This window comes from Aedes albopictus, chromosome 2 (assembly GCF_035046485.1).
Source record: "Aedes albopictus strain Foshan chromosome 2, AalbF5, whole genome shotgun sequence".
Classification (NCBI taxonomy): Eukaryota; Metazoa; Arthropoda; class Insecta; order Diptera; family Culicidae; genus Aedes; species Aedes albopictus.
In genome coordinates, this window is record NC_085137.1 from 309933590 (window position 1) to 309960216 (window position 26627).

At 40.1% G+C, this 26627-nt stretch overlaps 2 protein-coding genes and 1 long non-coding RNA gene across 4 annotated transcripts in view; 2 read left to right on the plus strand and 1 right to left on the minus strand.

Annotated features, from left to right (window-relative positions):
* LOC109422497 (four and a half LIM domains protein 2) overlaps nt 1-26627 on the minus strand; it is an 866140-nt gene that overhangs the window by 293285 nt on the left and 546228 nt on the right. The window lies entirely within an intron of this gene.
* The window catches only part of LOC134288200 (uncharacterized), a 248788-nt gene that overhangs the window by 2436 nt on the left and 219725 nt on the right, over nt 1-26627 (plus strand). The gene's annotated exons all lie outside the window — the stretch shown is intronic.
* The window catches only part of LOC134288202 (uncharacterized), a 357534-nt gene continuing 331345 nt past the window's right edge, over nt 439-26627 (plus strand). The window contains exon 1 of the long non-coding RNA XR_009997812.1: nt 439-15613. This is a non-coding gene — a long non-coding RNA (uncharacterized LOC134288202). The remainder of the gene's footprint in view (nt 15614-26627) is intronic.

The window sequence follows — 26627 nt, forward strand, 5'->3', positions numbered from 1 at the left end:
CGAGTATTGTGGCGTACAAGGATGGGAACACTCACTTGGAAAGAGTTACACTCACTTGCAGTTTTCTCAACTCAGAAATGTGCAATCAAGAAACGATGTATGGACGACTTTTACGTTGTGATTTCGTCTAAAACTTTGCTGAATAGAGTAAGGGTCGCATACGCATACCGAAGTCGCGAGAGAGTTGCAAAGACAACTCTCCACGAGGTGAATGTAAAATACACTCACCTCGTAGAGAGTCGCTTTCACAGCTCTGTCACGACCTTAAGATTCGTGTGCGACCCCTACTCTATTCGGCAAAGTTTTAGACGAAATCACAAGGTAAAAGTCGTCCATACATCATTTCTTGATTGTACGCTTCTGAGCTGAGAAAATAGCAAGTGAATGTAGCTCGTTGCAAGTGAGTGTTCCCATCCCTGGTGGCGTACTATTGTTGGTTATGTCTTGTCTTAATGATGTTGAACAAATAAATGTATGTATGTAGGTGGCCACCGCAGCCGTTAGGCTACGGGAAGGCCCGGCAGGGACACAGGTGGCCTAGGTACTGCTATAGTTACGAGTCTCGTTAGCTGCTGGAGGCATCTGTGACCATCTCCTCAAGCTAACGGTAGCTGCGGTAAACTGCGGCTAGTTACATACCTACAAGGGCTTTGTGGTCGTCAAAGTAAACGGGGTCTTCTTCTGTAGCTGTTATGCGCCTCCACGGTGGTCGATCGGTCAGTTCACGCAGATGATGGACTGTATGACGACCGTGCTGACATGGCGTAGAGGCCGGTGGTAAACGCCGCTTCAATGTCTGGGTCGTGGAATAGAGAAGCCGTTTCACGACAGTGAGGTCAGATCCTGTGAGAGGCAATGGCTATGCTAGATGTCGAACTGGCTTATGTCGGTACTTAAAGTACCATCAGGGGCTGTCCATAAGTCACGTGGTAATTTTTGCCTGAACTCGCCCGACCACGAGGTTTATGGATGGTGCCTTATTCGGAACGGAGCGGAGTCGATTATCGGCGTTACTTGCTGTAGTTCTGGCCTAACGAGGCCTACACTCCAGTTCAAAGGGTGGGCGATGGCTACACTCACAGCGATCACCGGCGGTTCGCTACAGTATCGACTACAACAACAGTAGACAGCGGGTAGACGAAAAGGCGGCTAGGCGAAGGTCAAGCCCTCGTAGGTGGAAGACATCATACTTCGACGAAGCGATGTTTAGGGATATTTGGGGACACTAGAAATGGGAGACCACCGGCTTGCTGGTGGATTCAAGTGATTGCGGACTCACGCCGCGTCTGCCCACGCGCAAGACGACGGATGCAGCAAGCACGAATTGAGGAAGAGCGAAACAACGACAGATGGTGTTCGCCGCTGCAAAAGCCGCGCTGAAGACCGAGATAAGGGCAAGCCAAGGCCTGCTTCGAGGGTCTCCGTCAGAGTGCTAATGCGAATCCGTGGGGTGATACCTACAGGATCGGGATGGTCAAGACGAAAGGTGTAATGGCTCCTGCACAACAGTCTTCAGATATGTTGGAGGGGATCATCAAGGGGCTTTTTTCGCGTCAAGGACTCCTTTCGTAGGACAGCCGGGGACTGGGGCTGGCGATGATGAGAGCAAGGATCGGTATATTCGCCTTACTCCATTCATATTCACTCCTCTTTGCTGAAGTGAATCGAGAAAGATGCAGCAAACGGATCGTCGTGATCAAACACGCAACCCCATCACCAGTGGGAAGCGATTAGCCAGCTGCTTGACATGAATATTCGTTGCCATTCGTCGCAGTTTGGATCGCAAGCGAATGAATGAATGGCGAATGATGAAGAATGCTGGTGAGCGATCGAAGCGGCTATTGTCATAAGTAGAAGAGAATTTCTGCATGTAATGCATACATTTTTACTGGATTGTTGTTGAAATGCTAGATTAGCAAACGGTGGAGCGGACCTGGTGTGATGGTTAGAACACTTGATTATCACGCCGAGGACCTGGGATCGAATCTCACTCCCGACAAACTCGCAAAATGCGAGTTCTTCCTTCGGAAGGGAAGTAAAACGTGGGTTCCGAGATGAATTGGCCTAGGGCTAAAAATCTCGTTAATACTGATATAAAAAAAATAGATTAGCAAATAAAATAACTCGAAAACATCAAAAATTCGTATGCACAATATCAATCGTATCACTCACGAATCGCATTCGCTTGCGATGCGAATGTGGACGAATGAGTAATTTCCAAGTGTGGCTTCCCACCGTTCGCCGGAGTTTGCTGTCGTCGTTGACAAGCATACACACGAACTAAAGCGACAACCGTTCGCTGCTGACTGTTTTCGAATGTGGAAGAAGATGAAAAGTGGAAATCAGGAACCCTGGATGAGAGTGTCACCGATGAGGAACTTGCGGGGTTAGCAAAGTCCCTTAGCGTAATTAAGGCCCCAGGTTCGGACGGATTTCCGAATAAAAGTAGCAAAGGCTCCCGGGATGTTTAGGTCTGCTAAAGCAAATTCCTGGACGAGGGAGTTTTCCCAGAGACTTGGAAGCGGCAGAGCGTGGTTTTATTGTACCCGTCGGCATATAGACCAGAATGCTTGATCGACAGGGCGAGCAAGGTGCTCGAAAAGATCATCCTCAATAGAATGTTGAGGCACACCGAAGGTGTAAATGGTTTCTCGAGCAATTGGTTCGGCACCCACCATGAAACCTCCGTGAAACTCACCTGAGAGTTTCTGAAGCCCCACAAAACCTCTCTGAAACCTCCTGAAACGCCTTGAAACACCTTTGAAACACTAATGAAATCCAAGTGAAACGCACTTGAAAGCCTCTGAAGCCCCCTAAAATACCTCTGAAACCTCCTGAAACGCCCTGTAACGCCTTGAAACGCTTTGGAACGCCTCTAAAACTCCCGTGAAGTTCACTTGAGAGTACATGAAGCCCCCTAAAAGCCCTCTGAAACCTCCTGAAACGCCTTGAAACGCATCGAAATAGTTGACCCTGCCCACCTTCCGAACAAAAAGGAAGTGAAGTGATAAGGACCACTAGGTAAACTGCCTACGCGCCAGCATGATCCCTTGTAGATTCCCCACAGCGTGTAATCGATGTTCTTTGCTGCAGGCTTCGCAGCTTACTTTGAGTACGATGTGTACTAGTCCCTCTCTGATACAATGACTTCTTAGTGGTTCCGGAGAGACAAAGTGTTTGGCGGTCATGGGAATGTTGTTTAGTGGGTCAAGGAAGAAGTAGTCCTGGCTTGTACTTTTGTTTTAGAATACGGTCCCTAACTTCACACTATCTGGACCTCCCTGTTCAGTAATCTGCTGAGTAGATTATCTCCCCATGGTTTACAAGAGAGAAGCTTGAACAATCTTACGGGCCATACAAAAATATTTTGTTTTACATACAAAATATCTAACAATGGGGGACGGCCCGTCAAAAAATCCTGAAAGTTTCCAGAATTAATAAATGGACAGCCTCTTTAACGAATATTTTATTGTAAATGTTGTTCCAAAAACACCGCAATACCAAACGTATTCTACACGTAGGGTCTCGAACTACTTGGGCACCCGCGTCAATTCCCGGCACCTCACTGCAAAACAAATCAAAATATAACTTGCTGCATATTTTCCAAACGCACTTTCGTAGGTAATCATCTCCCACCACATTTACGCAACAGGATCGACAGTCAATGAGCTACAATTTCACTCTGAAACCGCATAAGCGCTCAAAACTTATATTACACGCAAACGAGTGCACTTCAGCAGCACAAAGATGAGTGCCGAAATGATTCCCCATTTGATTTAGGTGCAGTAAACTCTTTCAAAATCAACTTTCCGGTAGAAAATCTTCACAACAATCACTGTTAACAACAAGTTCACGCAATAAGGTATCTGATTCAGATGGAAGAAGTGGACGAAAACGGTCGTTTCGTTGTGAATTTAGTCAATGAACAATTTTATTTACCTGTTGTGCCGGGAATAGGGTCGAAAACCCTACATATAATTAAATATCCGCTCTGACCAAATGGCATAATTAGATTAATCTGGGCTTATGCAACTGATTGCGCGATAATTTCCAAACTGTAGCCAAAAATCACTTCTAATAGCTCATCAGTGCACTCATGCGAGCAGCTCTGCGCCCATCGCATTACGACAAACCGAAGCAAACGGCACAGGGACGGCATAAAAATAAACCTTCGATCTTTTACACCCTTTCGTCGGCTTTGGTGTTCGCTTTCCCGATGCCCTAACTGGACCAAACTAACAAACTTGGTTTTGTGGCTTAAATATACCGAGAAACCCAGCACCACCAGCCACCCATTGCATTGATGGAGAGAGGTGGGGAAATGTTTGTAAAAATAGCTCCCTCCACCGAAAGATAAGACCACGGGTACCACCAATCGCCGGTTCATCGTCAGCGCGCGGTCCATTTTCCTGGCAATTTCCGTGTGCTTTTTCTCCACCTTGCCTTTTGCTTCGAACAGTCGGTTGAAAAAGATACCACCACCGCACCGGCTCAGTGCCTCAAAGATCGACGCGACGAACGACGACGTTGCATTTTCCACGGTTGATTTCCTTTTCATCCTTCTTCCGCCCATTTCCCGGCTCGTGGCCGGCCACACAGTGAACTCACACTGGGAATAATAAAATTAGTCTAGATGAGTTTGGCTGACAATGAAAACCACGGCTTGGTCTCTACTCTAGTTAGTGTTGATGGGTCATAAATTTAATTAAATCTTTCCGCTTCTTTTGGCCGAACAACAAGCATCAAGACGACGACCACGACAACGGCCGCAACCACGTGTGTGATAACATCGCCACCGAGAGATAGTCCGTTCTAGCGTTTCTCGTTTGGTTGCGTTTCTGGGGAAGGTGTTGTAGAAACCTAGGACTGCAGGGCTGTTAACGATGTTAAAGAAGAATTCGTAGTATACCATTATTGTTTGAATGAAATTGGGTCCAATATAGCCGAAGTGGTTGACACCTGAGTCCATTCTGAGGGTGACGTAAACTTTTTTAATGCAACTTTTCCAGACTTCCTTGGACACATAGTATCTTTGCTAGACTATGACTAAATGCACATGCAAAATGTACCATTAGCAGAGCTCTGGGCAGAGTAGACTCGCAGTTAATAACTGTGCCGGTGCGTATAGAAAACTAAGCATAGAAGCAGGCTTTGTCCTAGTGGGGGCGTTATGCTAAAAAGAAGAAGAAGCATATTTGATCTCAAACGCGATTGACATGTATGTTAAAATATTTCCAATGAAACACTTGAACGAAATCGGACTAGTAGACGAGATTTTCGCCATTGGCGAATACCAGCCCTGGGGCTGCCATTTCACTTTCGCTTTCCTTTGTACCTTTTTGAGGAGAGTGTAGGTAAGATGGTGACAGCCGTGCAAGAAGCTTCCCCCCCTTTCTATCCGACCGAGTGATGACGAACGGAAGAAAGTGACATTTCCCGAGGCGGAAGACACACGACTATGAGGCGTTACAAATTATGGGGTTCTTGGCTGGTGGGTGCCATTTCAGGTTGTTTTCCTTTCGGTGCTTCTACCAACTCTCCGTTAAGGTGTGACCATCAAATGGAAGGTGTGAAACAATTTCCGTCCGTCAGCAGTATCTTTCCGATTTTATGAGCTCTGGGGAACTCTGCCGTTGAATGTGCGATTTATTTGGTCACAATGGAGATTTACCCGCTAAATCAAATGAAATCATCTTTTATTGCTCTCGTTAGGAAACCGAAATCGGTGTGTTTACAAATTCGGTGTTTCCTTTAGCTCCCTGGTGCAGCGACGTGACAAATCGAGCGGAACGTGCCCATGAGGGGATTTCAAACGGATTTGCTAAGCTCAAATGTTTTCAAAATGTTTATGTTTTAATTTTCTGCCCATTTCGTACCAATTACCAGCGGCTCATCGATGCCAAAAACGGTGTCTCGTTGTGAAAAATGTTCTCAGTCGGTGAAGAAAACGTAAACGGGGGGCGGCTGCTATTCTGATGGATGAAACTGAGCGTTGCCAAGTATGTGTGCTCCTCCTGACTAGACGTTACTGACTGGTCATCATTGGGCGACGTTCACCGACCGACGACGGTAGATGACCGCCCGTCCAAGAGTGTCAACTATGCGATCTATTTTAAAAATGTTCGAAAAATGTATTCCACCTTATTTCATTTGTGGATGGACCGGTTCTGACACGAGTGGCCAGTTTGTCAACTTAAGTTACGCTGACGCATGGTCGATTGGGTTTTCAAAGGGTTACTTAAAATTGACTCTGATTGCTATCCGAATTGTTTACAGATCAAAATTGGACAAATAATTCAATCCCAAAGATACTCGAGTAGACGAAAAACCCTCAATTATATCATATTCGGATCGAAAAAGTGAAATTGAGTAATTCTCGCTGAGATCGGTCCACTTTTTTCAACTTGTCTTTATACAAGTCCTCTTTAGTAAAGTAAACAAAACGTACTTTGTAGCTCAATTTTGTTGACTTCCCGCTTGTTAGACCCACAACCATTTCTGCGGACCCTTCGATTTCTACAAATTGCTGGCACAATAAACTGTTATTACTCGAAAGCTTCTTCAGAGAACCCGGAAAAACGAAATGTTATTGAAAAGAAGAAATATAGAGCTACTATTTGCAGTTTATCAATTACCTATTCAGGAAATACTTAACAAACTATAACTTTTTTTTGATAAAGTGCACCAACAATTCTCAAATTTTGACTGCTTGTTCTTCAACTAGAGCTTTAATAGAGACAAATTTTGGCTTTATTGTTTAACTTTACGGTTTTTGGATTTTTTTCTTATTCGAGTATCGTTTTTAAATTACTAAATCATAGTATTAATTTTCGAATGAGTGTAATCAGTTTCGTACCTTTTAATTCCGCCCTATGTTGCTTATCCTTTGACAGATACGCGTATTTCGACTATCAGTGTATTTATGCCATCTCTGGTGGCTACCGCTTCTGATGTATATGCAGAAGGTCCTGGGTTCAATCCCTGGCCCATCCCTTTCTTCCTACTTAGTATCTTTCTAAATACTTTTTTCCTCGTCTCTCCATATACAACTCATGTATGTTCACATGTTCATAGTTATCGCTAGAACAGAAACGGGTTGGTAAAGCCGTTTCCCTTACTTTCAAAACTTTCACAGCACAGTATCAATCTATCAGATAACGCCAACAAGTAATGCAATCAAGCGAACTGTGCCGCACATCTTCAATACACAATTCTATCACCTTACCGTGGCATCCACGCACCAATGTTTGAACCCTCTACCCACCATATCCCACCAACACTCCGACATCCGACAAATACAAAAAAAATCCACGGGCACACCCTAGAATTGAGCCTTTGGGTGAGAAGAATAAGCTGTGAAAGATTCATCAGGCCAAATACATGGGAAATTGGATGACCTCCAGTTCCTCGGTTAGCACGTCGGTTTGTCAAGTTAGATTTGGCACAGAATGTATAGCAGTTGATACTGTAAGGGACAAGTTTGAAGAAGATCATACATACCAAGGTAAAACTTAATTAGGTTGCGGTTTTAGGATACGGGAGGAGGATGAGGATCTGAACCCTCTTTAACTCGCGATTGTTCCAAGTTTCAGCGCGAAATCATAGGCAGCTAAGTTTTTCGTCTTTGCAATTGCTCGCGCGCGTGAACGGGTATCTAGCCAAATGAAGAAAAGCATAGCTGCCTATGATTTCACGCGCAGGCTTCGGACGATGAACATGTGCTGCAATGCAACAACCGAGAGTTAACGAGGGTTAAGATCCTCAACCTCCTTCTGTTGGCTGAAACGGCAACTGCATTAAGTTTTTCCGTGGTATGGTGAGTACCAGCTGCCGTGGTTCCTTAGAGTATCAGCTGCCATCTATTACATTCTGAGCCAAATCTTGACAAACCGGCGTTAAAGTCACCCAATGTCCCATATATTTGGCCTGAAAACCCCATATTTGAAATCGTTTGCGCCAGCTCAATTTTATACCGATTGAGCTGAAGCTTTCACATGTAATTCTACTCACCCAAGGGCGCAATTCTAGGGGTTATCCCGTGGATTTTGACTATTTCTTCTCTTCATACAAATCTTCAGTGGACTGACGATGCCTGTTGGTCTTCGGTACCTGGTGGTCTGGCGATACTGGAGTAGCATCTACGGGCGGTCAATTAAGCTTAAGACCATGCTCAAGATATCTGCAGTCGTTACAGTTGTTATTTTCGCCATGTACTACACAATTACATATCCAACATTAAACCAAGACCTCATCGAAAGTGTAAGAACTCCAGTAAGGTATTTTATAATGCTTTTGAGATGGTACAGCCCAACTAAACTAATCCAAAGAGCAGATCTGCATATCTATACTTGTAAAAGTATCTTTATTCGCTACACTGAGAAAATATGTTGACATATGCGCTCACTATTTTGAAAAAAAATGCATGTTATATATTGGGTTTTTCATCAATGATTAGACATCTGTGAAAATTTGAAAACCCACTTAATTACCATTTCGCAGCTACATTTCACACTAATCAAACTTATTTCGATTAACAGTAGCGCAGCGGACGACCCTGTCATGAACTGTCATGCGAACATGTGTACGTTGCCACTGCGAAGTCGAGTCGTGTGCAAAATTCGACTGTGATAATAATAATTTGGGCAGAGTCCAATGGGTGCAAATATCGCAATAGTTTTGGGATACTATAGTCATCCAAAATGTTATGGGGCTTAGTACTTATAATCTACTGTCATAACATTTGTTGCTTGCACTGTAAACGGTATCGATACACCTCCTTATTCAAATTTCAAGTGTCATTCCAAGATCCATTTGGGTTGATCCAGCTCATCTTATCTTCCGTGGAATTTAGAACTTCTTGTCTACACTTGCAACTGTAGCCTTATCTGCTACACTGAAAAATGTTGAAAAACGACACAGGTCGAAAAAAGAGTGTAAAATTCTGCGGCATATGATGCACATAATTGGAGCGTGGAATATCACAGAAGTTTACATGACGTATCATGTAAAAGTAATTAAATATCATGTAAACTTCCATTATATGTCATGTAATTCATCATGACTCTGAGTATTTACATGACATATAACACAAATTTACATGATGTATCATGTAAATCATCATAACACTAAGTTTACATGACTAAAATGAAGTTTACATGACGTGTACATTTCATTATTTTTATCTGTGTACCCAGTTTACAATATTTCTGACGTTGTTCTGCAATGGGGCGTACATAGGGAAACGAAACCCATCTTAAATATAGTGCTTCCATTTACATGCTATCCTAAACAAAGCTTTTTTGTGAACAGTTTTCACGGATGCTGTCATTCTCAGTAACACTCGTGCCTAAATAATAACAAACCGGTCAGCAAAACCACAAGAAGTGTAGAGACTAAAATTACTCGTGATTCTTGTGCTACTGGCCACCTTCGAAAAATGCTAATGATCTTCTTCTTCTTCTTCTTCCCAGCGTGTCTGGATGATCACACCCTAGTGTCCAGCGTGTCCGAAAGACCGCGTCCCAATCCACAGCGTGTCAGGATAAACGCACTATTACTTGTACAAGAATTTGTATCTCATGACGACAGTTTAGCCACTAACGTCCAAGAGATTGAGGAGGAGGTTGGCCGGTTGAAAAACAACAAAGCCGCTGGAGCAGATCAACTACCACGCGAACTTTTAAAATACGGTGGAGAAGCACTGGTTAGAGCTACACTGGATCATTACCAAGATTTGGGAGGAGAAAATATTACCGGAAGGATGGATAGAAGGTATCGTGTGTCCCATCTATAAAAACGGCGACAAGTTGGACTGCGGGAACTACCGCGCGATCATACTACTAAGCGCTACCTACAAGAAACTCTCTCAAATTGTATGCCTCCATCTATCACCAATTGCAATAGAGTTCGTGGAGCAATATCAGGCTGGATACATAGGTGAACGCGCTACAACGGACCAGATGTGATCGCCATCCACCAGGTGTTGCAGAAATGTCGCGAATACAACGTGCCCACACATCACTCGTTCATCGGTTTTAAATCAGCGTATAATACAATCGATCGAGACCAGCTATGGGAGATTATGTACGTATACGGATTCATTGCTTTGGAGTGTGTAAAAAAGAGAGCGGGGATAAACACAGGTAAAATGGTTTCCACGAAGTCCATTCAGCTGCTTGGTTTCGCTGATGATATTCATATTATAGCTCTAAAATTCGAGGCGATGGTGGAAACGTACATCCGACTAAAGAATGACGCCAGGCGAATCGGATTAGTCATTAAAGTGTCGAATACAAAGTACATGATGGCAAAAGGCTCTGGGGAGAAATTACCGCGCTCGCCACCCCCAATTTTTATCGAAGGTGATGAAATCGTGGCGGTTGAAGAATTCGTGTACTTGGGCTTACTGGTGAACGCCGACAACGACACCAACAGAGAAATTCAGAGACGCATTGTGGCAGGAAATCGAGCTTATTTTGGTCTCCGTAGAACTTCTTCGATCGAACAAAGTTCGCCGTCACCCGAAGTTAACTATCTACAAAACGCTGGTTAGACCGGTATTCCTCTATGGGCACGAAACATGGACTCTACGTGCAGAGGACCAACGCGCCCTTAGAGCTTTCGATAGGAAGATGTTGTGTACCATCTACAGCGGAGTGCAGATGGAAGACGGGAATTGGAGGAGGTGAATGAAAATGACATGTATTTGAGGGGGTGACCCCAAACTTTTAATCGGGAGTGTATTAGTCTAGGGCCAGTGATAAACAACAACCCGATCAGAAAGGCATAACAAAAGTATAACCGATTGAGTTATTTATTTCAAAGATTTTTCATAACAGAATGAGTTATAAAATTCGCCGGTTAGGTGTTAAAATAACAAAAAATATAACTAAAATTGCTCTAGCCATAACATAATTATAACAGGTGTTGATACAATTTTATCAAATTTATAACAACGTGAGATATAATAAATATTGGAATGATCAAAAAGTTATAACACATGTTGTTATAAATTAGATATAAATATATTGGGTAAAAATTGAGTTGGGTAAATTTTAACTCATTTTTTGGGTAATTTTTATTAAGAGTGTTATTTATTTTTAGCGAAACATTTTTTGTATAAAAAACTTGCCCTATGTAGTATATAAAAAACCCTCACCCAGACGGGAATCGAACCAAGGACGCCAGCCTTTAACTGCAATCCGGCGCCTTTATCAATGAGACCATTGCAGCACTTGGAAGTGAAGGGCGGTATATGATCAAGTGGTTCTTCGTTTTGGCGGCTGGTCTATAAATAGACTCATTCGTCCAACGTACAGGGGAGAGAAAATATGACGTCACATAAAAGTGTTCTTAATACAGTTGATCGCAATTACGTCATCTTAGGATATAATAACAAAAGTGGATATAATTTGATTATAATTGTAACTCAATAATTTGCTCTGCATTTTGGCATGCTTTATCTCATGATTCAGACCAGAAATAAATGTCGTATCTTCATCAAAGTTGTAGAGATAGTTAATGGCTAAACAGTGAAAAGAGTGGTATACAATTTCACCTTCTCTTGGTGCTAGCGAGCAATTAAATCAGAACGTTTCGAAGTTCCTGCCTATGGCAAAGTTATGCAGTAGTCTGGTGGTTTAAAATTTCACCGCATCGTGGCGTTAGTGTGCATTTCTGGAGATTGTCAGATTTAGATGGCTTGTAAAATAAAAAAATGCAGTGTTTAAAGCACAATTTCAACATTACATGGTACAAGAATTGACATACTAAAGCAATTCTGTGGCGTATGCTTTGCCTGTGATATCATATAATGTTTTTATTTTTAGCAAAAATAGTTTAAATAAGAAATTCCCCCACTAGTTGAAAGCACGAGTTCGGCATTTGCTTCGGTATTTGCTCAAGATGCATGACGATGTCCATCAACACATCGGTAAAAAAGAAATAGCCTTCTGCTATTGATTGGTTTTTTAAAAGCTTTCAACAGTATTTCTCATTTTGAACTACTGTACAGATTATCATATCTATTTGTTTTCAGTTGAGATTCTGTTTCATTGAGTAAATCCTATTTGAATAACTGCTTTAAAATTTGGGAAGCTAAAGGAAATCATTGAAGCCCGATCGGTGGTACTCTTTCGGGCGTGCCACAAGGATCGGTTTCAGGACCATTGATGTTAGCCTTATTTATCAACGACCTTTCTTCATCTTTAAGTATGTAATATCCACACCACATGTTTGCAGATAATAAGAAGCTGTATTTCTACTGAATTAATATGGACGTTAATTGCATGGCAATGAAACGTGACTTACGACATGGCGTGACCAAATTAGATATAAATTTCAAAGCTCCACAAATTATTTTGTTATTAATCAATTCTTCAAAAACTAAGGTGATTTTCTTTTGCAGGCGACTAATTGTTTCAGTTGTATCATGCTAATTCAATAACAATGATAATTATTTTAATTAATTTAGTAAAATAATCTTGAATGGGACTACAAACTGCAAAACCTATGGAGGATTGTGAAACTTAAAACTTACTTAACAGTTTCAATGAAAGTCATCTTTTTCATATCCATTTTGTTGCCTCATTTATCATAGCTTCATGTGACCTTTTGAGAGTTGTATTAACCCTAGTAAAAAGTTGGGGTCAATATGATCCAGACAAGCACGCTGAACGTACGCTACGCCTTCGTGGTGCAAAAGCCTAACACATTAGGAGGGTTAAATCAGTGCATACGTTGGGCATTAAATTTTACTAGATACTCTTAGAGTCCCTATAATTAGAGTCTGGCGGACTGTCACTTTCGACCGGAGCCAATCGAGCATGACGTCATAGTGTCCTCACCGATAAATGCTACATCGTGACGTCATGCTCGATTGGCTCCGATCGAAAGTGACAGTCCGCCAGACTCTAACTAGACTGACTCTAGATACTCTGTGTGGCTCACCTACAATGACAACTGCTGGGATACTCATTTCTTATTTTTTTTTAAGTACGTTGCTGTGCGATGCTACATACTTAGTTGAGCTCGGCTAATTTTCATACTTACATACAGCCGATTGCTCGGCAACCTAAATTTAACTGAAATATCGGCAAAAAATCAATTTTATTCATAGCAGCACCCATGGGTGCCGCTGGCATCAAACTTCAAACGTCAAATGTTTAGCCGAGATTCAGCAAATGAACTTTAACCGAGATTTGCACAGCCGATCTCGGCATTCTGTTTTAAGTGTATATATAGAATCATTCGCTAAGGACCTAAAATCATCACTAAGATACTGATGATCTTAAGGCTTAAGCATCCGTCATCATTTTTCGGAAAATAAAAAGCAGTTTTCTCGCTGTAAATCAAAACATCGACCATGAAAATATATTCACTGCATTCTATTAATCATGTGGAGTACAGTGAATATGAACGCGACAATATCCATCTGAGCTTTCTTAAAAGTTTGGATCATGATTCAAACATGTCAAAAATACTGCATTTGTTTATTTAAGGTTTGAATTCCAATTTGTGTTAGTGAATTTGAACCTAGATATTCAAAAAATCGATTTTGAACTTCCAATAAGGGATGACCCTGAATCTAAAGTTTTGTTTTGTTTTATCTGTATTAACAAGATGTTTAGCCCTAGGCTAGTTCATCTCGGGACCCACGCTTTACTTCCCTTCCGAAGGAAGAACTCACTTTTTGCGAGTTTGTCGGGAGTGGGATTCGATCCCAGGTCCTCGGCGTGACAGTCAAGTGTTCTAACCATTACACCAGGTCCGCTCCACTATCTAAAGTTGTTGGTTATTAAATGTTCAAGTTAAGAACTCTTAAATAGCTCAATAAATGACTACCCTTCGTGATATTGAACTGTTGTACTAAAGAAGGTCCACTCTGACTGAACATAAAAATTGAATATGGTAATCATCAGGGTAATGACAGGAACATCAAATTTCAAACTTCCTGCTCACATTATATACCACTCCTATTAACTGTTGTCCTACTTGGTCATCTTTTATTCATCAAATATGTGAAAACTTGAGTGCAAACTGTAGTTGGTTGTAGATTTTCCAAAAATCGTTCACTCAGACTGGACTAAGTACAATCAATTACTTAGCAATTTCTCGGTTTCAAGCTTTATTTTACATGTTTTCACGATCAATACAGAGCGATGCTTTTATGAATAGTTATTAAGGTTTATGGCAAAAATTCAAGAACATTTGTTGAAAAACTCAAAACTTGTAGAGTTGCTAACTTTAAAGTCGTTTTTCTAGAAATATGGTTAAAGATACATGGTCCTCTCTGACTTAACGCCGACCAAATACAAGTATGTAAATAAATAATTTTAATGAATAACCTGAATTTTCTTAAAGGTCTGGATCATGATTCAAACACAAGCGCAGTAGCACCACACAGCGGCGTAATTGCGTACCAAATACCACATGAAAAATATTCATTTGACATAAACTGCATTTTCAAAACTATAACTGAGTTTGTTATAATGTTCATATAAAGATGATCAAAATATTTTTTTTGTATTATAACTGACCTTGTTATAATTCTGATATAATTAAATCAGGTTTTCAGGTTAATTTTTGTCAAATATATCTAAATATAACAAACGTTGATATATCTATCAACCGCTGATATAATTCTGTTATATTTTTGTTATGCCTTTCTGATCGGGAATGGTTTGAGTTTTCTCCTTATTGCTTCAAGTTTTTTATCATTTACTGTCTTCAGCAGAAGCTGTACAGACTTAATAACTGTTCTATTTACCTATTGCTGGTTTTAAACTTATTTCTACGAATTCCAAATTCAAATTATTCAACAATACTCAAGTTGATTCAATGTCTGCTTGAACTTTGTTACCAAGACTTTCATGCTGTAGTATCGCCACCATCACACGCGCAAAACATTTCTAAGGCATATACCTACTGGAGTCACTGCAGCGATAAGCAACTTTTACGAGCATCACCATTCAGCACCCATGCCGTATCACATACACACATACGCTTGGACAGAACAGCTAGGGAAAGGAAACTATAGATAAAACCTTATCAAAAAGTCGTTCCATTTCTATTTTTGCACTTACTTGCGGTTTCAACCCGCGCGTCTTAATTCAGATAACGAACCATGCCGGCCCGGTATGCATGCAGGAAGACGCCTGCGTGTGACCATGATTCAAGCTGATATCGAACCTTGGTGGGTGTACTACATGTTCAGTTTCTGGTTCAGTAACTCACCTGTGTATACAAAAAAAATGTCCAAGTTTTGTGAAACTTGGACACCAGAGTTTCTAATACTGGTGATGACAGATTTACGCCGCAATGTAAACAAATTGCATTATTCCTCTCGTATAATCAGCAGTATAGTAACGATATAAAGTGACGTCACCCTTGGGCATAGCAAATTGTACTCAATCAATGAAGTGGAGTGTTAAGAACGACAACGCTTAGCGGCACGGAAGGCAGGCGATCTATCAACACAACTGGACCGGTTAATGTTCGTCACCTCGGATAGGGCTTACTGACTGAGAGTGTTACATTCATAACCGGTTGAATCACGGTATATGAATAATAATCACAATTACCGTTGTGATTCTATTTGCGCACTCTTTTCTAGGTGGCACTAGAGGGACTTATACATCTATGTAGAATATTTTCAAACCACACTCTGTGGAGCCTCATTGGTTATGGAAATTTGTGGTTGAGGTTGAGACACCCTACCAATCCTCAAGGAATTTCACCAAGTAACCCCAATGAAGACCAGGTTCACCGCTGCGTCTTCTAAAAGCATATTTGGGACACAAAATTCACTTTGATAAACGATTATACCATGATTAGACAATGTCAAAAAACTGTAGATTTTTTCTCAAGTAAGGCAGGTACAAATTTCATTTTGACTTTTTGTCTATTTCCTTCTAATATTTTTGGCAGAAACCATATTTATCAAAATATTTATGGTTTGTGAATTAATTCTCATAGTTTATGGTTATAATTTCAGAAAATCTACCATGTGTTCCTCCAGAAGTGGCACAAAGAATTCCTATACGAAATCTGGCATGAATTGCAAATCATTTCAGAGATTGTTTGAGAAATTTTCCCGGGGATGACTTGAAAAATTCCTTTGGATTATTCAGAAATTTCTCAAGGCATTCTTAAAACGAAGTTTATTGAAGAATCATTTAGAAAATTTACTCAAAAATTTCTGCAGAAATTCCACAAAATATTTCTTTAGAAAATCCTTGGAGATTTACCTATTTTTTCGGGACTTTTTTTAGATTTTCCCTCAAACGATCTTCCATGGATCTTTGATTTATTCCAAGACATTCTCCAGGAGTTTCTTTAGAAATTGCTCCAGGGATTTTTTGTTTCAAAATCTGAATTTCATTCAGAAAATCTTCCCGGGATTTGTTTTGAAATTCCTCCAGGGACTCTTAAAAAAAATTGTGATCCATTCGGAAATTTCCTGCAGTGATTCCGATAGATCCTCTCCTGAGGGTTCCTTCACAAATTTTTCGAGGAATAATTCTTTCTTGGACCCTTGCTGAAATCCATTCTAGGATTCATTCAAAAAATCCTTAATGAGTTCCTGAGAAAATCACCCAAGGATTCTTAAGGAAATTCTTTCAGGGACTCCTTAAGAAAGTCCTCGTGGATTTAATTTAAAAAGAAAACCAGAGAACTCTAAAGAAATAAAGTCAGAAATTCTTTCACAAAATCTTCAAGGACCCCATTAGACTTTAGAAAGTTTTCCAGAAATATCTACAAGAACTCCTTAAGAAAGTCTTGCACGAATAGCTTAAAAATATGTTAAATGGATTTCTTTAGAAAATACTTCGATAATTCCTTTCAATCTTGTATAGATTGTTTTGGAAATACATCTACGAATTTCTTAAATTTGTTTTCCATAGAGATTGCTCCAAACATTATTCATATAGAAAGCCATCCCATCTTTCTCAAAAATATACTCCATGATTTTTTTTTTCATAAAATTATTCATCGATACATTAAGACAAATTCCTTTAAAATTTTATCAAAAGCTTATTAAATAATTTTATCCAAAGATTGCTTAATAAATTCTGTAAGAAATAATTAAAGAAATTCCCAAGGTTTCTTCACATTTCTTTAGATATTCCTTCGAGACATTGCTCTTTCAGAAACTGGTCAAAAATTTCCTAAGAAAGTCTTAGAAAATCCTCCAAGGATACCTTCATTCGTTTTCTCTTTCGATGATTTTTATGGAAAGACTTTGAAATACATTTGTGGAGATTGCCGCAGAAATTCAAGCAGTGGTTTCGTCGGAAATTCCACCGGGTATTTCTCTTTGTTTTTTTTTCTCAGAAATTGCTCCTGGACCTTTAGGAATTTCTTTGGATTTCTCCAGGCATTCAATAAAAAAAATGTTTAGGATTTTTATTAGAGCATTTCCAACAATATCTCAAGAGGTTTTGTAAGGTATTCCACCAGGGTTTCCAGGTGTTTCTCCTGGTATTCCTTCTGGAATTGATTTAGAAGACCGATCTATGGATCCTTAAAACATTCCTGTTTTTAGACTTTCTTTCAGGAATTCATTTAGAATTTTCTTCACATTTTTTTAATTCCTTCTGAAACTTCTTCGGCGATACTTTCTGAAGTATCTTGAGGGACTTCTTCAATCTTCAATCGTCTTCAGTACTTCTACTCCAAAAATTTGAACAGGGTTTTTTTTTCAAAAGTTCTTCCACGGATTCTTTCAGAAGTTGCTCCAACAGTTCTTTCAGGAATTGCTCAAGTGTTTCCTTCAAAGATTTATTCAGAAATTCATCATTGGAATGTACCAGTGATAAGGCGCTGAAATTGGGGAACCTTGGCTAACTAGCTCTGATTTTACCACTGGGCATAATTTATCACACATCTTGTCAGTAATCTGCCGAAGCATTACAATAACCTTTTTTATGGAATTTGCCACATATTTTGGAATTTAATCGACTGGATACACGCCAAGAAAGTATAAAGCATCCACCAAAATATTAGGTATATATTACAATTCTCGGTAAGAAGTCATAAGAAATCTTGAAAGAAGATTCCCAGGTAACCACTAAGCATTTGAATAAGCCGTGTATCAGCCCGTATTACGCATTTAAACTGCTTGCTGCCTTACATAAGCAGTTCGAATGCATAGCTGCCTTGAGTTAGCATAAGCTGTGCGGCTCAAAAGCTTTCGGCTGTTAATTAGCATTTCAACTGCTTGAAGTGGTTTCACTTGGGAGCATACAGAATGCTTTTCAACTGCTCTTTAAATGCTAGGAACAAAAAGGTTGGGAGATATGTTACGCATTCGGCAACACATTTTGTCTCTCTCTTACAGAGCCTATGCTTCTGTTTGCAAATTTGTGCATCTTATTTGTTTCTTCATTTTCCCCTACTCATCCAAAAGCACCAAAGAAAACATTACTGCAGCTGGATTGGATTGGGAACTTGTCCATCAAAAAATCACCAATTATTTATCATTTCGTCGGAAAATATGTGCCGAATAGGTGGATGCTTTGATGGATCATATCATTGTTTGAAAAAGGGAAGAAACAATCATATTCCACAGATATTTAGAAGAATGGATCGTAATGCTCTACCACAATGAAATATCTCAATGAAAACAAGTTTTGGATATTGAATCTGAAGCTGTTATCGAATCATTCTTTACATTGGCGATTAAATCAACGCACGCCACCGGGACAGCTTTAGCATCGTGGATCAGGAGCAACAGAATCCGCTAATCAGCATTAAACGCCTTGTCGTAAAGGCTACTATAATGCTGAAGGTATGCTATTTTAAATGCTTACTGGTTACTTGGGTTGTTAGAAAGCTTTGAGGAAAAGTCTGGCGAATGGGCAGTTGCATCCGTCAAAAGTGCTGTCATTGCTAAGGGATCTGTAAAATATATCGCCAGGGAATCGCCCCATATACTGCGCTCATCGTGATCATCGACAAAGCGAGATATTAATAAAAAATTAAGTCAGAGAGAGAAGTATGAGATTAAAGTAAGTTTAAAACTAAGTATGTCAAGAAATATGATTTGGCGCTATTATGGGTGTGGCATACCAGTTGAACACCCTACGCGCAGAGATGCAAGACGCCAGCATTCGAGCATCATCGAACACCGCGACCCGATCGCGACAATTCTATTCGGGTACCATCAGACATCGCGACTCAGCGACGTTGCGACGCGCGACCGCGAATTGTCGTCGGCGTCACAAAGGCGCAAGCCAGTTTGGCACGAGAGACCACGCTGCCGACGACCGTGCTCTTTCGCATCGCAGCAATCGAACAGTGAACACGCGTCACAACAACAGGCTCCTCGGTAAGTTGCAGCAGTCGGCTAAAACTACAGTGCAGAAATTCACAATGGGTGCTCCACAAAACAATTTATTTATGTAAAGTGTTCCACGTACAGGGGATACTCAAAATAACTGGGACAGGTAAAATTTTCACTTTTCAAAAAATGTTCAACTAGCTGTAACTTTTCGAAAAGAGCATCAAATATTCTCAAATTTTTACTGTAAGTTCATCAACTAGTTGTGTATCAGTGGTCAAAATTTATAAAAGATCGGGCTATTCTACACGAAGTTATAAAGGTTTTAGAAAAAGGTATAATTATTCGATAGCCAACTTTGAGCTGTTATATCTCCGGATTCAATGAACCGAATGCAATGAAATTTTGATCATTTATGACTTATATAATGAGCTATTAAAAACTTTTGACTAAACTTAAAAATCTTCACACGAAAGAAAATTATAACGATTAGATTGTTTTTCTAATATAAAACCAATTTATCCAAAACTTCATCATCCTTTCAAAATTCGAGATAGTAATTATAGTTCAATTATATTCCCTCTAATTGGCTTGAATATATTTATGTTTCAAAGCAAAGCAACCAAATAGCCGGCATTAAATTGACAAAATAATGGGATGCATATGAAAAATGGATAAATTTACTAAAAAACATACAATTAAATCACTATAACTTTTTTTCTTATTAATAATTTCAAATTAAGTCAGCAGTTTCTCAAAGTTGATTATATTAGTCATAAATGATCAAAATTTCATTGCATTTGGTTCATTGAATCCGGAGATATAACAGCTCAAAGTTGGCTATCGAATAATTATACCTTTTCCTAGAACCTTTATAACTTCGTGTAGAATAGCCCGATCTTTTCCAAATTTTGACCACTGATACACAACTAGTTGATGAACTTCCAGTAAAAATTTGAGAATATTTGATGCCCTTTTCGAAAAGTTACAGCTAGTTGAACATTTTTTGAAAAGTGAAAATTTTACCTGTCCCAGTTATTTTGAGTATCCCCTGTATCAAAAGGCTGAAAACCCCTGCATTATAAGCCATCATAATATAAACTGCAAGCTTTAAACTGATTGGATATTGTAAAATTTGCCATTTAAAAAATGTACATAAAATCAGGTACAAAAAATCGAGGGTCCAGTATCTCGACTCTCGAGGTATACCAGTATATTGTGCTATGCTAGTTGCTAAGCGACCTTCAATGAACCCAAAAAGTTCACAGGAGCGGGATTTATGTTATATTTTTTCATATAATCATGCCTAGGACATGATTGGCACTTTAGTTTCGACAATCTCCATAATCAAAGGTTGGGACAAACCAGGTAACTGCCTTGTCCAAACCTCAATGGGCTTCTTTAACGGTGTTGAGGTAATGACATATTCTGCATCGAAAACATTTCTTGACAGCTGGGCAACAGCTGGACAGCTCCAAGCTGTTGCCCAGCTGTCAAGAGGTGTTATAAAAAAATCTTTGAAATTGATTTTAGGTATCAAAATAAAGTTCAAAAACATCGGAAAGAAGTATTCTTTTCTATAAAAATCTTAAACCAATAAATTTTTCAAACCTTGAAAACCAAATTGCCAGGTAATCAAACAGCTGTTCATGTGTAATCACTTATTGCTGCCTTAAGTCGGGGTGATAGTTATTCAGGGGCGCCGAATTGTCACAGCGTGCGTTGCTATCAGTAAGCAACGAGTGGGGGCTTAGTTGGCGTTTATTTACTCAACGGAGTAGCATTTTTATCTCTCACTCATGGCATGGCGCGCCAGTATTTACCGGTATGCAATGAACTTGAGAATTAAGACAGCATTGGACGAACGATTTTGAAGACTGCATACTGCAATCAAATGTGTGGTGCAAAAAAGTATTTATATTTGAAAACAAACAAAACTTTTCATTCATCATCAGAAAACATCCTCTAATATTTCTAAGTGTTGTTACTATATCTTCTTTTCAGCATTACGTCCACATTGGAATACATTTCGATTAAACTTTAAAATTTTAAACACGTACAAAACGAAACTTAAATATTCTGAAAGTTTTAGTGTAATTGTATGCACATTTGATAAACTTAGCGTTCTTTGACATATGAGAGCAATAATAAATAATGAACTTCGGTCCTCATTTCTTATTAAATAAGTGGACTTATAACGCTTTGTTCAATAGTTGAAAACACAGCAGCAATATATAGAACATGAGTCTGTCAACAACCGTACTCAGTCCGGTATTCCCAGCTACAGGTAAGTGAATCAAAAGCAAACACCTGCTCGAATGATTCTCACGATGAAATAAAGCATTCCATCGAGCTCATTCCCCGCTCTTGATGAAACATTCCACCGGTAGTGATAAATCATCCCAGCAAAATCGTTGACTGCAAAAAGTTGTAGAATTTTCACGCCATTCCGACATCGTACAGATTTTTCACGTTAGATTTGGCTAATTTCATTCACACAAAGGTAAATTGACACAGCTCTTTTGAACCTGTCAAACACAACATTCCGTCAGGGGATCAATCGTCGTTTGATCGTTTGCAGGTACCGGGAAACAGCGCCTGTAACGTGTCTCTGTCCGCAGCTGCGAGCGATGACAAGTTACGATCATCTTACACTGCTCGTTTGCATACCGATTCGGCCAAAAACCTGACCGCCGCCACCGCCGCCCGTGGACAAAATAGTTTGGTGCAATCACCCTTTCTTGATGTGTGTCTCACGCGCGCGTAAACATAGTAATTTTCACGGTCAAACAGATTTCCGATGTTTCCTGTTTCCCTTTCACAACGGAGCAGACGGAGAGAAAACTACCGTACAATTAGGGGAATCGAGACTGCTTGGTTTTCGGTGTGACGCGAAGCATGCCGCCACTGGGAAACATGTGGGCGGATTAAAGGTGCGAGCTGCCACAGAGGAAATTAGTATCACTTTGCTTTGATGGAGCTATGGTCAAATGTGGTACTGCTGAGCGGAACCGTTTGGGTGGGGACCTGCTGTAAAGGCAGGCAGACAGAAACAAGATAATGCTTTTGCGAAAATATTCGAGCATGTTTACTCACAAATCATTTTCCGTGCAGCTGTGATGTTTTGACCCATGAAATCAACAGGAAAAATACACACACTTAGGAATGAGAGTTACATAAAGCAGCTTGATATTTATTCTAGTGACATTATTGGTTGCGAATGGTGATTATGATATATGTCAGACCTGGTTGAATATCAAACCGTCGAAAAGACAGGCCTGTCTAGGGGAAGAAGTATTCATCTTATTACAATTCTCTAGCCGTTCAAGACTAAAATTTTAAGAAAGAAGATCTTCATTTCATTTATCGTTCGCTTGCGTATTTATCCACCGTATTCTTTCATTACTTTTCTCGCTTCTTTTTGCATTGACACACAACCCCCCATCCCTCTTGTGCACGGGCTTGCTATGGCCAAAACACCAGTCTGGCCAAAATAAGGACCAAAACGTTGGATCAAGAAAACATATAGTTGTTTTGATTCTCCCAGAAGACTGAAAAGCCAACAACATAACTGAAGACATCCAACATACAGTCGATAACCTAAGAAACAAAACTGATTAGTTATCAAGCTGGCTTCATCGACGGCCGAACGACAACGGACCAGATCTACCGTACGATAAATCCTCCAGAAATGCCGTGAACACCAGATCCCAACGCAACACCTGTTCATCAACTTCAAAGCGGCATACGACAATTTCGACCGCGCAGAGCTATGGAGAATCATGGACGAAAACGGCTTTCCTGGGAAGCTGAATAGACTGATTGAAGCAACGATGGAGAGTGTGCAAAACTGCGTAAGTATTTCGGGTGAACTATCCAGAACTATCCGGGGACTGCGACAAGGTGATGGACTCTCATGCCTACTCTTCAACATCGCTCTGGAAGGTGTGATGCGACGCGACGAGCCGGGCTCAACAGCCGGGGAACAATTTTCACAAATTGTGTGCTTTGCGGACGACCTGGACATTATCGCCAGAACATTTGGAACGGTGGCAGAACAGTGCACCCGCCTGAACCACGAAGCAGCAAAGGTCGGACTGGTGGTGAATGCCCCAAAAAACAAAGTACATGCTGGTAGGCGGAACCGAACACGACCGGATCTATCTGGGTAGTAATGTAATGATAGACGAAAATACCTTCGAGGTGGTGGAGGAATTCGTCTGCCTCGGATCCTTACTGACGGCTGACAACAACGTGAGTCGTGAAATTCGAAGGCAGGTGCATCATCAGTGGAAGTCTGGCCTACTACGGGCTGCAGAAGAAGCTGCGGTCTAAGAAGATTCACCCACACACCAAGTGCATCATGTACAAGACGCTGATAAGACCGGTGATCCGAGAAATGGACCATGCTCGAGGAGGACCTGCAAGCACTCGGAGTTTTCGAGCGACGCGTGCTAAGGACGATCATCAGCGGTGTGCTGTAGAACGGTGTGCGGCGGAGAAGGATGAACCACGAGCTCGCTGCACTTTACGGCGAACCCAGCATCCAGAAGGTGGCCAAAACCGGAAGAATACAGTGGGCAGGGCATCTTGCAAGAATGCTGGATAACAACCCTGCAAAGCTGGTGTTTGCAACTGATCCGGTTGGCACAAGAAGGCGTTGAGGGCAGAGAGCACAATGGGCGGACCAGGTGAAGCGTGACATAGCGAGCATTGGGCGCGACCGAGGATGGAGAGCGGCAGCCACAAACCGAGTATTGTGGCGTACTATTGTTGATTATGTCTTGACTTAATGATGTTGAACAAATAAATGTATGTATGTATGGCCAAAACTGATGCTTCTACCCTACACATATAACCCTCTAATGGATACCTGGGGTCCATTTGGACCCCAGGCAACTTTGTAGTAGTGGCAAACAAGTTTGGTAAAACATATTGACTTTATTTACCTTCAAACTAGACCAAGTTCTATTATTTAAGCAAAAAAAAAAAAGTTGATTTCATGGCATACTTTGATTTTTATTCCATGTCAAAGTTGAACCGGGCGATTTTGTATAATTGGGGTGCATTTGGACCCCAAATTGAATTCTCTATATCTTTTTATTCTGTTGTTTTGAAATACTCATGTCTTCGTCTGGCGGTGAATTGGTTAATTCGAAATTTCCCCCATTAGATGGCGCTATTTGGAATTAAAAATTTAGTAATATAATGTCTTAAAACGAAATTATCGGAAGATCTGGAGCTTGTACAAGCATCACGTCTTCGGGAAAATTGCTCAGTAAGTCAAGTGCTCACAGATAATGGATCGATTGATATGAAATTCCACCACTAGGTGGTGTTACTGTGCATGTAAATTTTGTATCCTACAATATGTCATATATAGTGTAGAATTAGCATTTAAGTTAAAATACACATTTAAAAAACTAAAAAAAAAATATGTCATATATATCACTGGATCCTTATCACTTAAAAAGATGACATCTTCGAGAAACTTGTTGTGTTGGTCAAGTACTTCCAGATGATGGGCCGTTTGATTTGAAACTCCACACATAGGTGGCGCTAGTGAGCATTCTTAATGTACATCCCTTAGATCTCAGGATCCTGATCACATAAAAAGATGGCGTGTTCGGCAAAGTTGTTTCATTGGTCAAGAACTTACAGATGATGCAAAATATGTTTCGGAAATCCACACATAGGTGGCGCCACTGAGTATGCTAATTTTATACTTGATTGATTGATTTGTCTTTATTAAAGAGACTTTCAGCCCTTGGTAATTTTATACTTCAAATATCCCAGGATCCTAATAACTCTCTTATCGTCTCTACTATCTTTAGCTAAGACTTTTGGTAGGTCAAAATTTTACAGATAATGGATCGCTTGAATCGAACCTCTGTCACTAGATGACGCTAGTGAGCATACACATTTTGAATCATTTATGCATCAGCATTCAGATTATTTAGAAAAGAATAAGATTCTGCAAATTAGTTGCAAGAACTTATAAATGATGATTCGTTTTACTCTGAATTTTGCTCATAGGTGGCGTCAATGAGCGTACAATGTGTATATCTCATATCGCACAAGATTCAAAGGAATAGAGGAAAACGCACAATTAAAAACATAAAATTGCTCTCATGCAGAGTTTATGTGCGGGTGACTAGACTCCTGCGTGAGAGCAGTGAGAGCTAGCAAGTCATAATCCCAGTGCACAGTTTCTGCACGCACTCAAAAAAAAAAAAAAAGAAAACACCACTCAGTGAACACGCAGAGTGTTCACAGGGGACTGTTCAAATATTTTGATGAACCAAACGCATACCAAAAAAAAACTAAGAGACATCACATCTTAAAATATCAGAGAAAAACAGACAATTTCTCACTCATATATCAGGGTTTTGAATACTTAGAGTATTGGTGTTGTTACCATTTTCACGGGTGGGAGATTGTTGTGGTGAAAACGTAAGTTCGACAATACTGTTGCACTGGTCAAGGGCTAACAGTTAATGGGCCGTTTGATTCGCACTTCCACTAATAGGTGGCGTTAGCGAGCCTGTAAATATTAGTTTTTAGATATCTCAGGACGCTGGTTACTTAGAAAGATTATTTCTTCGACAAAACTCTTTGGGAAGTAAAGGAATTACAGAATTTTTTTTACCATTTAATGCAAAATTTCATCTCTGGGTGGCGCTAGTTACAAATTTGCAATAGGTTGCAAATGATTAGAATTTCTAAAAAATGTATTCAACAAACTGTAACTTTTTTCCCTTCAGACATATTTGGGTCAAGTCTAATGATAATCAAAGACCAATGTATAAGTCATATATTTTCACAATTTCATTAAATTTGGTTAACCGTAAGATATAGTAGTTTAGGGAGTATCCATTAAGTACGTCACGGTGGATTGGACCCCCTGCTCCCCCCTTCGTACGGATTTTTCCAAACTTAATACATTGCTAGTCACACTTTCACAACCCCACACCTCTCCCCCCCCCCTAGGACCGTGACGTACTTAATGGATGGCCCCTTAATGAACTGCAGTGAAATAAAGAGTATTTTCCTAGAAACACTTCAACTTCACGTAGCCTTAATGAATCTAGCCCAAATTTGTATCAGTTATAGCTAACTAGTTGGGAAACTTTTGGGGTACCTAATAAGAAGTTATAGCTTGTTTAAAATTGTCTAGCTAATAATTAAAATTTCTATGTTTTTGCAAATTTGCTACTAGCGCCACCTAATGAAAGAAACTATAACCAAATAATAATTCAAATGAAAGTACTTGATCTTCTGCACAACTTTGCCGAAGACACCATATTTATAAATAATAAGGATCCTGAGATTTGTAAAATTTAAC